This window comes from Ictalurus furcatus, unplaced genomic scaffold (genome assembly GCF_023375685.1).
Source record: "Ictalurus furcatus strain D&B unplaced genomic scaffold, Billie_1.0 scf5, whole genome shotgun sequence".
NCBI lineage: Eukaryota > Metazoa > Chordata > Actinopteri > Siluriformes > Ictaluridae > Ictalurus > Ictalurus furcatus.
The window spans coordinates 578,599-593,571 of NW_026521054.1; the positions used below are offsets into that span (position 1 = coordinate 578,599).

Genomic DNA, 14,973 nt, shown 5'->3' on the forward strand with positions numbered 1-14,973 from the left:
GATGGGTTCCCTTCTGAGTCGGGTTCCTCTCAAGGTTTCTTCCTCTTAAAACATCTTGGGGAGTTTTTCCTCGCCACCGTCGCCACTCAGTGGCTTGCTCAGTTGGGATAAATTCACACCTTTAATATCTGTATACCGTGTTGATATTTCTGTAAAGCTGCTTTGAGACAATGTCTATTGTAAAAAGCGCTATACAAATAAAATTGAATTGAATTGAATTGGGCTCCCAGTAAGCATTTCATGAGGAGTCAAGTGCGTCATACAATTGGTCTGTGAACGCATCTTCATCAATGCCAGTGGTAAGGCTTGGACCCAGTTTAGGCGAGAGCTCTCGCATATTTTTGCCAGTTTACTTAGTACGGTACCGTTCACACGTTCCACCATGCCCTGGGATTGAAGATGATATACACAACCTAGCTTATGATCTATGCCCAAGGCAGCTGCAATATTATTGATGACATTATTCACAAAGTGGGTGCCGTTGTCAGAACTCAGAAAATCAGGGATACCGAATCAGGGAATGACCTTGCGACATAGAAATTTAGCCGCGGACCCCGTGTCCTCCTCGGAAGTCGCAGTCGCCTCCACCCACCTGCTGAAGCGGTCTACTATCACTAGAATGTAGCGCTTCCCATTTGTCCTGTTGTCTGCTCCCATGTGTACATAATCCATCATTATATGCCGGAAAGGTCCCGTCAGCGGGGGAATAAAATGGGGGGATGGGGGAATATGTCCTAAGGGGGCGGTAAGGTTCTTTCGCACATTGTAGTTGATGCACACATCACATGTGTTCAACGCATGGTCCACCATACTGGCCAGGTAAGGGGACCACCATTCCTGACGGATTTTCTGGATAATTTCGGCCCTATTGGCGTGATCCAAGCCATGGGCTTCTTTGATCAAGAGTGGGAGGTAGCTGACTGGGGCTATACACAACCCTTCTACACTGCGCCACAACCCAGTACCCGCCTCTTTTTGCGCCCCCCGTTTTATCCATGCCAATATTTCGTCCACTCCTGCGGAGTTTGGCATCCTCACTACATGGGCCCCATTGTCTTCCTGTGGATGCCGCAGCTGGCTCTCCCTGGACTGAGTTGGGGCCATCATCCGCGTAGGCCCTGCAGCAGCTTTCGCAAAAAGTTATATTATTATTATCATTTTGGGACCTTTTAACTAACCAACACATTCATAATTTATGGAATATAAATGAAAGGTCCAAATGGACTGACTCACTCATTTCTCAACAATGGCCTGAAAATGCACACTTTTCCCCCACCTCCAGTCTTCCCTGGATCACACAATCTGGGAATATGTTTTTATATATTTACTAGAAATTCTTATTTACACAATAGGCAGTCTGGCAAAGGTCTAAAATGTTTTTGAATGCTCCCCAATTTTTAAAACATTCATACAGCCATTATTGATACCAAAGTAATTATAATACTCACAGTCACACCCGACTCACAGAAAGTCTGTACCAGATTCAAAACATTCAATGACAAAGCAGAAGAGCGCTGAAGAGCACACGCACACCGTATTCTCTTTTTCACACACACTCCCTGCGCAGATAAGGCCCAATAGGGAAACACATACCTTCCTTTTTATCTACAATGCCTGCAAGCTCACATACACACATTATATTCACACACTATTACACATATTTATTTTATTACATACACACAATTGTGGTTTCAGAGTATAAAGCACCTTCACACCAGCTCTGTATGTATGAAGTTTACAGTCATATAAATTAAATGCAAATTTCTCCGAAACTAATTTTCAAAGCTTATCAAACACACATGTCTCCTTATCTATGGAGCTCATGTTCACAGCACTAATGAATACATTTTTCCCTGTCTCCAAAACTAAGTTTCAGAGCTTATCGCACATGCATGCACGCTCTCACACCACACTCATATTATAAGCATACACATTTGTTATTACACATTCATACACCGGGCGCGCTGGGTCCGTTCCCTAAGTTGCGTGACCCGGACCAGGGCCCAGGATTTATACCCCTCTCTATCCAGACCTGGAGTCAATCCAGCGGTATTAGGGGTCCCCCACCAATGCAGCCGCCACCTCTAGTGGCCGGTATCTGGGGTTTGATGCCTCACATCCACCTGCTTCCTATCCAGCCCTGGAATCTTTCACCAGCGGTATTGCAGGACTTTTGCTCACACAACACAAATGCCATTCCATTAAACAACCTTACATAGTTACAATCAGTTTACACTTCTCTTACCTTTTCTCACTCACTCAAGGTTCTTTTGGAGACCAACTTAGTCCTTCTTCCCACCCCGGGGCTTCCCACTTGTGGCAACAGATCACTAAAACAGAACTTTGAAATAACAGGTGTCTGCAATACCTTTTTTCCCCTATACGGCCTATCTGTTGCTTAGAGAGTGAAGTCCCACGGGAGAGATTACAGACATATAGATTTTAACACGGTCCCTTGGTGGTCGCCAAATGCTGGCCCAAATTTAGCCTATCACCCAAAGACACTTAAAATTCAACATAGAAGCAAATACTCACATCTGTGAACCCAGTTGGAGATAGAAAAAAAGACACCAGCCGTGAGTGAGAAGAAGCAAGGGTCCAGATTTTATTTCCACCTCACGAGATCCACACCAATGAGAATTCTCAGAAGTGATCTGACACCTGGAGCTCAAGCTCCAGTATTTATACTGTATTTACACAGTAGATAACCAATATATTTTAGAAAGACTATGATATCAGTACCAATAGGGTTAAAAAAGAGCTCATCTACATTACCATGATGTTTAAAAAGAGGCTTATCAAATTTACCATGATGTTTTGAAAGAGGACTTTCTGACTACCATTAGGATTGAAAGTGGGATAGAGAGAAAACAATTTAGAGAGACCTTGGTCTCATGTTGTTATCTCATAATGTTATATGTGTGCGTTGGGGCCTTTGGGTGTGTTATGTCTGCACGCCTGCCCTTGACAGTACGAGAGTGTGTGTGTTTCTCAGCCGGCACTCCTCAGCTCTTATATTTCTCTGTGACTAATAAACCATAGTGTGTTACTCTTAAAGATCTTAAAGTGTGAATCCAATTCGTCAATATCCGCCTAATACCGCTTCTGTGTGTCTAGGTGCCCGTCGTCATTTTTCCTTCTCTCCTTTACTGGAGGGGCTGGATTTGGATCTGAACACTCACTATCAGCTTGCGCATCTCACTGCTGACATCATGGTGCTACTTAACGTTCTTCGCAGCACCCCCTCTGGAAATGGAAATGCGGGGTCCCCACTCCCTCTCAGATACAGAATCCACCCCGCGAATGTGTGTATTGACGCCTCTACACAAACAGACCCTCTGCCAGACCCTCCCTCCAGCTTTCAGTCTGAGGATGATATTGCCTTCTCTGATCTGGGCTCTGACCATTCTTCCCTCTTCTCACCTGTCAGTCCGTGGTACTCTCAGTATTCTCCTTATTTCACCCTTGCTGGCTATCCCATGTCCCCAGGACGCCACGCATTTTCTTCCCCCTACCGCTCTCCTCAGGATTACACACCCACCAGTCCTGTGAATTTTCAATAAAATTACATGTTACTCATACTAGGTCTCCCTCGTGTTTATTTCATGTCATTTTTAGCCACACAGTGCCAATACTTTTGAGTGCCGGAGGAGTAGGGCGGCAATACTTTCGAGAGCCGGACGCGTAGGGCGCCAATACTTTCGAGAGCCGGACGCTAAGGGCGCCAATACTTTTGAGAGCCAGACTCTAAGTGCGCCAATACTTCCGAGCGCCGGACGCGTAGGGCACCAATACTATCGAGCGTCAGACCCGTAGGGCGCCAATACTTTCAAGTGCCGGACACGTAGGGCGCCAATTCTTCTGAGAGCTGGACGCTAAGGGCGCCAATACTTTTGAGTGCCGGATGTGTAGGGCGCCAATACTCTTGAGAGCCGGACGCTAAGGGCGCCAATACTCTTGAGAGCCGGACGCGTAGGGGGCCAATACTTTTGAGAGCCGGACGTGTCGGGCACCAGAACTAATGGAACCGGCAGTGTAGTGCAGCTATACTTTTTAGAGCCATCTGTGTGGGGCAAAAATACTTTTGAGAGCCGGACTTGTACAGAGGCAATTCTTTTAGAGCTTGCCGTGTAGGGCGCCAATTCTTTCGCAGCTCAATGCAACTCAATGGGAAATTTTCCGAATTTGAGCCTCCGTGACGGGAATGCCGACATTCCGATCACTTCTGTAATACATAGCACACCTCACCTCAATAAGCCGATCGATTTGACACCTCAACTGTCGATCTCCGACAAACGGTGCGGGACTAGTTACGCGCCAAAAAAAGTGGAAGAAGAAGAATAATTATAATAATTATAATCATAATAAGTTTGCCGAATAACAATAGTAGTGCTTTTGTCACTAAATTGCTAAAATCACTAAAATGCTAAAGTCACTAAAATGTCTCTAAATTGCGAAGCTTTTGAATTTTCACTGCTCGGTGTGGGCTTGGCCATCTCACAAATTTTGATGTTTCATCAGGAAAAGGAAGTTGTGTTAACTCATACATAGAATGTCCAATTTGTTCCAAACAAGAACCGATACTTCCGTACCAGGTTGGTACCAACATTCTTAAAACGTGACGGTATTAGTTTTTCTGCACTAGCGTTGGAACAGAGTTTAATGGAGGTACTGAGGTTGCAATTCTTCTGGACCTGATGGGGCAACAAATACACGCAAATGTTTTAGTCGGCCCACAAGTGTTGAAGAAGAAGAACAACGCCTACAAGTACACAGGAAAAACTACAGAAGATTAGCTTAGCTTAACAAGTTTAGCTCCGCCCCGACTCGTTGAGAGGTAAAGAGAGGAAAGCTTGTTGAGAGGAAAGCTAGTATCGGAAAGCTATGCCTCGCCATTCAGCCCGTGTCCTGTCAGCTAACGTCACTAATAATTATTCAAATGTTAATGCTAATAAATCTTTTTGGCCTGCCACAACATCGGTGAATTTAAACTAATGCTTGCATTCAGAGTATAAGCAGTGTGTGTGTGTGTGTGTGTGTGTGTGTGTGTGTGTGTGTGTGTGTGTGCGCGCATTTAGGAGTGCACCTCCACTCATTTTCAGACAGTGTTTGATAATTAAAATACCCCCCCCCCCTCTCTCTCTCTCTCTCTCTCTCTCTCACTCTCTCACACACACACACACACTCTCTCTCTCTCTCTCTCTCTCTCTCTCTGCCAGAGGAGGATGTACTTTTGGTGTACTTTTGTACTTCATGTACTTTTGGTGGTATCGGTACCGACTACTAGATTTTTGGTATTGTGACATCCCTACTGGTAACATGAACTGTCATAATTTACACTAACTCAAACATACAGTGTTAATCTGCACCAAATGTCACATGTTTTGTACAAAACTTGGCCTGGGCTATAAACATGCCAATATTCAGTTATAGTCATAGAGCCACCTGCTGCCAACAGGAAATTATACATCGGACATCGTGACACACTCCTTACAACATATAAATGCAAAAAAGTGCTAAAAACTGGAACTGAGTGCCCCTGGCAGAGCAGCCAGAACGTGCATCCAGGTGCGAGGGCCCTTTCATCGCTGCTTGCAGCTTTAATTATTATTATTATTATTATTATTATTATTATTATTATCTCCCTAAAGTGACCAATAACAAGATCTGAATGGTAAGTTTTTAAATTTGGCACATTGATACTACAGGCCACAGGTAACTGGCCCACATGAGCCCATAGGTGGCGCTACAGGCCACGCCCAAACTTACATGATTTTCATTCTGCCCCATAAGTCCAAATTGTCTGAAAATTTGTATACATGCTTTATTTCCCATCAGGAACAAAAATTCATTGGGACCCATAAAGTCCACCATGATAGATTTTCCTGTACACTTTGTCCAAAACTACAAAAATCTTCTCCTTATGAACTGTAGGTCCGATTGATTTGAACTGGTGTACTTGTGTGGGATACTTGTCTTTCTATAGGGTGATAAGCAATAAGGAATCAAATAAAAATTTGCCAAACTATTTTCATGTTGGTGAATTGACGTCTGCACATATCGTGTCCATAAATCAATGGAACATTAACCTTTGTACTTGATCTGTGGCACACACAAAGAGGGCACTACAGTATCTTTGGTAGTTAAACATAATGTAACTATCTTTATCATCCCCTAGATGGCACTGTTTGACTTGGATCCAGCCAAAGCACACTTCATTTAGATTTGTTTGAGCAGCAGGAATAAACATAAGTAGTGTTGTATCAGCATGAAGTAATTCTCAAAACTTCTCACTCCTCATTGTTTTTGACAATGATAATTTGTGGAAAACTACAAAAATGAACTTAAAATCTGCCATTGATCCAAATGCTTTGAAATGTTACATATGTGGGATACATTTCTCCACCATGTCAATTTTGAAATAGTCTGCAATCTTGAAGAGGAATCCGACCATTGCAGCTTGCAGCTACACACACAATTAATTTTTTTTTTTTAAATCCCAGTAGCAGTATGGTATTCCTACTGTGTAGAAGTACAATATATCAAGTCCTCTCTTTCTTTTCTTGTCTCTTTAGCCAACTGATGATGTGGAAGTCACAGTTAGGGAAGTTAAGGTGGGCATCCTGACTGTGAGTGATGATACCAGACATGATGGTTTCGTCCCAGCTGATGTCCTGAATGTTGCTATGATACTGGAAGGGGAGATGTTCCTAATGCTCTTGCTATACTGCTTGGACTACTCTATGTTCTGAACATTAAGTATCCCATAGAACTATGATATACCTTTTGAGGTACTTCAGAGAATTTTCATGAAAATTGGCGAGCTGCACAGCAAGAGTTCACAATCTAAAAAATAAATTAATGCAGTGATGTAAAAATGGTGCAAGGCAACCTTATTGTTCAGGGTTTTTTTTTTCACATGGAGCTTGGGGGTTCGAGCTTGAGTACATAGAATTGGAACTTTTTCACATTTGATATGGTTAAATGGCTATTTCACCCAAAAATGAAAACTTGCTGATTTACTCATATTCAGGTCATCCATGAATACTCTGATGCAGCTTTTATCTGCTGTTTGGACTGAAAGTTCAGGCACCCATTCATTTGCGTTTTATGGACCTATGTATGGGTTCCGATGAAGACAAATGCATACAAATCATGGATGACCTGGGGTAAATTATCAGTAAATTTTCATTTTTGGGTGAACTAACACTTTAAATGGCTTCTGATCATAATTACACATTGGTTTGTGTGCTTCAGCAATATTTTATTGGTCAACTTGTGTACAAGGCTTATACTGCGTGTTTGTAGACAATACATGTGCTGAGCCTTTGAAGTGTGATAATGCTGTTTTTTTTTTGTTGTTAATTTTATACTTTTATTCTCATTTTGGATACAATTTTATTTATTTACTAATATTTATGGTATAAATATTAAATATATATTTATAGTACTTATATTGAGTACATCTAACTTAAATGCTAGTTGAGGCAACTTTGCAGTTGAATAAAGAAGTTGAGACGACTTAACTTTTCCTAACTACATTTTATAAGTTACAATTACTTTAAGTGAACTTTTGTATTGAAGTTCATAAAACTAAAAAAAAAAAAAAAAAAAACATGGAAAAAGGCCACTTTATGTTGTAAGTTGAGTCAACAATTTTTTTTGACATTTTATTTATTATTATTTTTTGGGGTGTAAACTGTCCTGTGGTATGTCATTAGTGTTTTATTTTTTTATTTTATTTTTATTTTTTGTATTACTCTGTGTCTTGTTTATATGCAGCACTGTATGTGTAAATGCACTTAGCGTATATATCGCTATAAATCAGCAACAAATTCCTTGTATACTCAAGCATACTTGGCAAGTAAATCTTATTCTGATTCTGAAAGCTGTTCATCACCCTCAGTCCTAAACTCTCGTCTCATCTCCATCTTATGATCTCAAACCCAAATGTCTTTGGTGTACAGCACAAACAAATGAACTGGTCTCACCGCTCCAATAGTTTCAGAAGGGACTGTAGCTAGTTCTGACCATGTAGCTGTGACTCTACAAACCCAAATAGCAGTTTCATCTTTAATTTTCTCTGACACTGGGAAAACATGATGGTTTCAGACTAGGATATCATTTCAAACAGCTGAAAATTTCAAACAATAATCTGAGATTATTCTAACGAAGAAGTTTAAACATGAAGGCACTGAAATGGGCAGCATCAGCGTAATCTGCACCAACTCCAGTATGTTCTAGAGAAAAGATGATACTTTTCAATTTCATTTAAACGCTTACAACGCTTAACTTATCAAAACCAACCATAGAAGGATACCATACACAGCCACTCAGTACTACTGCAGGCCTACCTTGTAATCTAACCTGTAGGGGTCCTTTGTCAACATGGTCTCCCACAGGCCACTGTAGGTCTTGTCCTTGAAATTGTGGCTGATTTTCAGCCCCTGCCACTCATCCTGCATTGCAGCCATGTTGCACACCGATCTGCAGGATTGAACAGAGCAAGTGAGTTTACATAACATTGTCTCATATGGTATTGCAGTGTCAAATAAGTTCTTGCGTCTCTAGAGGCTCCTTGAAATCCCTCACCAGGTCTGCCACATCACCAAAAGAGAGAAGGCTGGCCTGGTCCTCTGGCCATGTGTCAGTGTTTAGCACTCTGAAAGACTCCACTGGGGTCTGGGCACCTTCATCCTTCAGCAAACCACCAAACCTGGCTTTGAGCTCTTCCATGCCAATGTTGATGGCTGCGTCTGTGTGCTGCTGTGGATTGGTGAGGCCTGTGAAGCCTTTCCGATTCCCCTTCAGTGTTAATCCCTTTAACAGAAACACACACACAAACCAACTGACAATGAAATGTCTGGCCATTTGTCAGCCAACAATAAGGTTGCATTTGTCTGGCCATTTTTTTATCGACTTCTCCACTGCATTTCCATCCTTATCCTTTAATTGGTTGTCTTGTATTGTGCAATTAATACATTCATTCTCACACTGAGTCTTAATCATTAATTTCTCTTCCATCCTAACAAACTCTCATCCTAATGTAACCAAGTGAGAAATGGTCCGATTATTGTTTAAGTTAGGAAAGCTGTTAATGGCCTAAGTTGTCCTGGAGGTGTCAGTAAGTAGCGATGTTGGGTACAAGCGAAGAGGCTAGGCATGCGCGCACACACACTACGCAATGTTCTGTGAGAAGTGCGGGAGAGAAGTTCGCTCTTGGGTTTGTTGGTAGATCTCACACCATCCAGTGTGTTCATTAAAAATGTTGGGGGTTTCAACTCCTGGAAATTGAAGATATTGTGCGGTGCAGGAGCTCATAGATTTGTGAGTGTTATTTCATTTTTATTTGTTTCAACGATGTCAGTGGGCAAGATAAAGAGTATATTCATTTGTTTTCTTTTTCTTTTATAAAATTAGCCCACTGCTGTATTGTCTGATGTAAAACTTGTTAGCTACAGTGTAGTCAATTCACTTATCAGATCAATTACCGAATAAATGTAAATCTAAAGAACCCTTTTAAATGTGTTGCTGGTGGTAAACCCAAATCCACGGTCACACTAACACACCTGGAATGTCCTCTCATCACCCTGCTGCTGAGCAAGCATGGTCTGGATCTTCTCCAGCATGGCCCCTGCCTTTGCCCTAAACTTTAGTGCTTCCAGTTTGGTCACTGTCTTCCTCAACTCTGATATGGCTTGGGGGAGGATCAGGTCATTCTTTTGCAGGGTGAGGCTAAGTGAGGATAGCTCCTCAAACATGTCTTGAGAGAAAATGGCAGAATACACAAGAGTGCATTCTCCATTTCACACTTTATCTGTTAAGTAGTGAGTAAATAAATACACAGTAAAAGTAAAATGGGCTTCATTTTAAACCATGTCTGCACTGTTGTACCTTTTTCCCCCAGTGTTTACCTGACTACCATTTGACACTCGTCTCCTCACTTAGAATCCAGCAGTTCCTGCACATTCCCACATTATTTCAGTGATTGGATCATTGCTTGCGAATCATCACTCTCATTTGCATAACGCTAAGACCATCATCGTGCTATGTTCACATCGCGCAGTCATGATCCTGACAACTTCCGTCCTCTTTCTTCCTCTCCATGGTAATTAGTGGTGTACTTCGCTTCATCGCGCTTTTGTTGCATTTATTGAGAACAGCCCGTCACTTGCACACTGCTCTTAAATTATTTTTCCAGTTCGCACGCAGCTATTATTAGGCGTAAATGCGAGTGAAATACTCGCACTGTAGAGCCCTGACCGGCGCCACTTCATTCCTCGTGCATGGAGGGTATGAGGTTCCACTGGTTGGTGCTTGGCTGTTCAGCCGTGTTAAGCCGATCTACGCCATCGAAACCTCCCATCGCATAGGTGTATCCATCCAGCATGGCTACGTTCACAAAGCAGCGGCGAGACTTCATGGGTGCCACCTCGTTCCAGGTTCCGTTGAGAGGATTGAACTTGCACACCGTGTTCAAGGACTACATGCCGTCGAAGCCACCGATGACGCACACAAAACCGTCGAGGAACACTGTGCCGTGATAGGCTCGAGCTTTTTCTTCTCTGCTGTAGGTGCACATCCAGCTGTCCATCCTCGAGTTGTAGGTTTCTAAAACATTTGTAGGAGACAGTTTGCTGATGCCGCCGGCGGCGAACAAGATGTAATACGGGAGCTGTGGGCGGGCAGGCAGATCTGGGTATCCGGAGTTGTCCAACCTTGTTAATGGCCATCAAGAAATGGGTGATGATGGACTGACACTCCAAGGAGCTGCTGAAAAGCAGGGGTGTCTCGATATTTTCCAGGAAGTATTCCAGATCTATCAGAACCGGCCGCACCTGATCACACAGCACAGAAAGTGGAATAGAGAAAAAAAGTGTTTTAGATCAAAACTTCTGCTGTATCCGGTCACAATGGCTCATATTGTGCGTTCTGATCTCGGCTCATGACCAAAGAAACTTTTTTACAATGTGCATAAACCCGGCTTAACCAAACTCAGACCTATCATAGAGTAATTAGAGGAACGGTCAGGAGCAGAGAGGGTTACAACAGTTACAGTTAATTACAACAGTATGTTGAACTGATTAAGTTATTTTGAAGGTCATTGTGAAAGTTGAATAATGGTAAAGCAAGTAGCAAAGAGCAGTCTGGTGCACGCTATGGTGCGCACAGGTTGTTCATATGTTGTCCTAATATCATGTTTATGCATGTAAATTATGGAGAGGGATGCTTGTATCGATATGATGTGGGAGTAAAAGAATGTGCACTCCCAGAAAAGGGGAGGTTTTGTCTTAGGCAGTTAGAACAGTTAAAACTCAATTTGGAAGCAAAAGAGAGAGAGATTCCTAAAAGTAAAAAAAAAAAGAAGCACAGTTTTTAGCAGACTGGAAGGCATTTGGTGAATGTCAGCGTGAGGTATATAAAAGAGAGAAAAATGTCAGGCAGGGCCCTCATCTGTTTCTCAGTGTGCTAAGTTACAGAACGCTGATCCTGACCTGGACTCCGCCCCTCCACGGCAAACACAAGTAGCAGCAGAAGTGGGTCCCTCTGCACCATCATCAGATCCACATTTCTGTCCAGCCCTCACTGCGCTGGAAGCCCTACCTGATTCCTCTGAAAATGCAAAGCAGGACTTCTCACCACTTAGGACTCAAGTTCAGGGGGACAAAACAACTGTCTGAAGCATATGCTCACACCTCCCTAAAGGCACAGGGATCTGTACATGAGATAATAACATTCCCTATGGTGGACATGGCAGGGCCTGATGGGGAAGTGCTCGTTCACCGGCCCTGGGCAATGGCTGACTGAACCCAGGATGGCAATGCAGCCTACACAGGAGCGATTGCAGCTCTCCAACAACGACTAATTTAAGCCCTTCCTGTGCGAATGGACATGGAAATAAATAAATAAATAAATAAATAAATAGCAATGTGCAAGTAGCAAGATTCAGAGGGGAAGATCCAGAAGAGGGGACATCAGACACCCAAACTGTGAGTTAGCTCATAAAGAGCAGGCATATACACATAGATGTACACTAGGGCTGCAACTAACGATTATTTTCATAATCGATTAGTTGGCCGATTACTTTTTTCGATTAATCGGATGAGGCGGGGCAAACTTCCAGTATTAACTAACTTAAGACTAAAATATTAACTTAAGACTAAAACTTTACACAATTATTTGTACAATTATACAACTCTGAAAAGAACCTAATACACAGACCAGAATATATATTATTCAATTTTAACTGTAGTTTAATTCCATGCTTTTTATTTTTTGTATGTATGTATGTATGTATGCATGCATGCATGCCCTGATTGGTAGAACCAGTCATTCCCCAGGAGCGAGAGATAGTTTACAGAATACATTTACAAAATACATTTTAATAAGATAGTTTACAAAATACATTTTAATAAGAAAATGTTTTTTTTTTTTTTTAAAATGAATATTGTTTATTTAGATCTGTCTTGATTCATTTTCATAAAGTTCCAATGAACAGTAAATCTACATTTTCTCCTCCTCTAACTTGTTCAGTACTAGTAATACAGATTAAATACGTGTGGCACAGATGCTGTAAACTATGGAACTGGTCCAATGTTATTTGGGAACAAAGATCAAGCTGAATTTTCTCAACATAAATGTTGTGTGTAGTTTGTTATCAGATTGTCTAGACGTACATCGCACATCTGATAAACGAGATTTCCTCTCCCGTGCTGTAATGATGGCTGGAAACTAGGACTTAATGGCATATACTGTAGAAAGGTCATATAGAACATAGAGAAATCTCATTGGGAAATAAGTCACCTTTCACGTTGCCTTTTATTATGATCACAACCAGACAGTTATATTGTTTCTGAGTTTAATAATAAGATTAATGTTTAGACTTTTTTTATGCTGAAGAAGCAAAAATCTAAGTAACCCTTAACCTTCAGACTGATGATTTGCAATGTCTGAACACGATGCTTGAAAAGAAAAATGTATAACGAACTTGAAAAGGTGGAAAGGGTTCTATGAATTAGTAAATGGGTATCTCTCTCTCTTTATATCGCTATTACAACAGTGTTTAAACAGATACATAGCAGACAATATAGATATAGACAGTTTTATTTTGTACACGCATACCAACTTAATCTTCACCTATCATCGTTCCCTGTTAATGAAATCTGTCAATACCTAATAAAACAGTTTAAGTTACTAACCAAAGTAAGTATACAAACTGAAGCTATGATAAAAGAACAAAAACAGTGAGCCTTTCTCAAAGAAATTCCTAAATCCTCTGACCTAGTATATGGCTGTACCATCTGTCTATTAAATAAATGCCAGTCCTTCATGCTGAAAAAGAAGGATCCAAATATAATACCAGTAGTTTGGCACTGTGACTCAAAAAGTTGTTTTATATCTGACATCTGAAACTGCTGTACAATACTGATAATGCTCTTACAGTTAAGAGGGCTGAATGGCAGACCTTGTTAAATAATATTTTATGTTTCTTCCTCATAATGTGTTATAATAAATTCTTATATATCTTATATTACTTTTTGCCTTTTCTTATACGTTGAAACGGGAGAAGAGGGGTCAATGCTGGTGCGAAGGTGATCCTGCACAAGGACATGTCTTTGTAACTGTAAGTGATGAGTCAACTTAATCCTTCACATGGTATTCATAAGGTGCCATAAGTTTCTGCTTCTCTATGGGTCATGCTGAGTTTGAACAAAATGGTTTGACTTAATACCCGCAGCAGTAGTGTACAAGTCATTTCTTCCTAATTTGTTTATTAACTTTTATTGTATGCCTAAATGCAATAAAAGTTATTTGCCAGATTCAGATGCTCCTAAACAAATTATTATAAAGTATGAGTTGATCAACAAAGACTGTACTATCATTTCCAATATAATGCATTAAATATGGACCACTATTTTCACTGAAATATTTCAGAGATTTTTTTTACACTAATTGTCTATTGGAACCTTTTAAAATAACTCGACTGCTTCTATAACTGTGGCTTGTAGTGTATATGACTGCTCCCGGTCATAAACCCCTACATGGAAATAAACGTTAATCATTTCAGATCGGGAGTGGGTAAAGACAGACTGGTGATCTGATCTATACGTGTACCTTAGATAATGCCTCTCTGAACGCCATGGTGGGACGTTCCAGAGTTGAAGTACTGTACAAGTCCTAAGCATTAGATCACCCCAATTACTGTGGTATACTCTTTCCATACCATCGTGATCTTTGCCTGACGAAGCCATACACAAACATATTTGACATTTGGGGCCTAATTCTAAAATCACCAGACACCAAATGCACAACCGTTTTATCTTGCTGCCATCACAAAATAAAAATGTTTAAACCTTAAGTAACATAGTCACGGAGGGTGTATATATTTTTCCACACTACATGAAGTTTGGGGATCCATATAGACTGTGGAACAGAAGTGTACTCAGTGTGTCTCCACCGTTTTATTTCATATTGGAGTACAAACACTTTTCTTTTTTACCATTAAGGATGAAACACTTGTTTCTTTTAAAACACCATCTTTAAATGTTTTTCTACCTCCTAACTAAAACCTTGGACTTAAGACACGATCTTTGGAGTTGTTGACGCCCTGCTCAGGGTTAAACAACAACGTCTTTACATTACCTTCATTAATAATTTGTCAATCTAACCTCTTGGTTTTTTAATTTTTTTTTTTTTTTGAGCAAAAGTCAGGTCCTCTCTCATTTCAACAGGTCCTCTTGTTGGTGAATACACAGCAATCCTCTAAGGGTATTAGGATTTCTCGGAGCAGACATTGTAACAGATAGTTGCAGAGTTTCTTCTGTGTTTTAACTACAATGTCTTAACCATTATTTTAACACTGAGACACACGACTCCATTTAATTCATTAACAAACACATTTGTAAGAATTCTGGTCAGCAAAACCCCCAAAAGAACACCTGTGTCTCTCTCTCTCTCACACACACACCCATC

General features: G+C 41.0%; 1 long non-coding RNA gene across 1 annotated transcript; it reads right to left on the bottom strand.

The window, feature by feature from the left end:
* Positions 1-7,239: 7,239 nt before the first annotated feature.
* On the bottom strand, positions 7,240-8,675 carry LOC128604937 (uncharacterized). The gene is made up of 2 exons (XR_008385391.1): positions 8,593-8,675; positions 7,240-8,487 (listed from the first exon to the last, which is right to left on the bottom strand). It is a non-coding gene; the product is annotated as an uncharacterized LOC128604937 (long non-coding RNA).
* Between the last annotated feature and the right edge of the window lie 6,298 nt (positions 8,676-14,973).